Here is a 1,198-nt window from a genome sequence, read left to right on the forward strand (position 1 = left end):
CCCTCCCACGAGATCCCACTTACAACCTGAAGGTCTCACGAGGACCTCCTATGAGGTCCCACCTACAGCCTGAAGGTACCAGATGCACAAGGAGAAACTACTGTCTCCACACATCACTGCACATGGTTACAAATGCAGAAAGCCAAGGAATCCTATTCTTGAAGATTGATGGCAGTAATGCCAGTCTAATAAAGGAACGTATTCCAGAGAGGCAGGCATCTGTGTTCAGGACACCCCTCTTCCACCAGATCTGCAGACTTTTTACTTACACATTGAGAACAGACAAAACATGAAGGAATGAAAGAAAAGCCCAGCACCACACAGAGATTCAGGGCCACCCCAGGGTCAAAGCTCAAATTGCCATCCCATTCATGTCCTTACTCTGCTTCCCTCACTGACAAAGACATCTTCTGTGCAAGGGCACAGAGACCTTTGAGGAGATGGGGATTCCTGGAGTCCTGCAGGGGGCCTAGAAATGTGTTTTCTGAGAGAAACACGTTACCTGTGCACATTCATGGTCTTAAGAGTGTTTACCTTAATTCACAGGTAATTCAGCTTTTAAATACAATATGAATTGCAGAGCTATTTTGTCCCATTGTAAAAGGGAGGTAGAAATTCTACGTAAAAGAATGAACAGAAACATGTCTCAATTTCAGGTGTAAAACTCCCATAAGGCATCATGAGACAAAGTACCAGTTGCAACTGTTCCTGGGACACAATTGAACCTGCTCATATAAATACAACTGAAGAACTCTGTGAGTTACTGGCCCTGCAGGTAATCACTGATTCTCTCCCTTCACGACTGAAGTTCCACGTACATTTTCGATTACACATGCCGCTTCTGAAAATTCAGAGTATTTCCACCTAGGGGACAACTGGAGAAATTCTCGATGAGCAATAATCGCGCCTCGGATAAACCTCATTGGCTATGATACTGCCACTGCGCAAAGCTTGGGAGAACTTCTCTATTGCACATTGACCAACACAGAAGGACCAGTAATGAGTTCTGAAATTTAACTAAGAACCCTCAACACTGCACAAAGCACACAATATAATGTTGGAAAGTGTTGTTATCTTTTCCAGTCACGAGGCTCATAGCAGACATTCTGAACAAATTCATGGCCTACTCTGAAATAGGAAAAAAAATGAAAATAATCAGGATAATCCCATGCAAAGAAAGTGAGAAAGGTGTCCCATG

The 1,198-nt window shown here is 43.5% G+C and overlaps 1 pseudogene; it reads right to left on the minus strand.

Annotated features, from left to right (window-relative positions):
• Positions 1-799: 799 nt before the first annotated feature.
• Positions 800-952, minus strand: LOC125158139 (uncharacterized; annotated as a pseudogene).
• Between the last annotated feature and the right edge of the window lie 246 nt (positions 953-1,198).

Source organism: Prionailurus viverrinus, unplaced genomic scaffold (assembly GCF_022837055.1).
Source record: "Prionailurus viverrinus isolate Anna unplaced genomic scaffold, UM_Priviv_1.0 scaffold_110, whole genome shotgun sequence".
NCBI classification, from domain to species: Eukaryota; Metazoa; Chordata; class Mammalia; order Carnivora; family Felidae; genus Prionailurus; species Prionailurus viverrinus.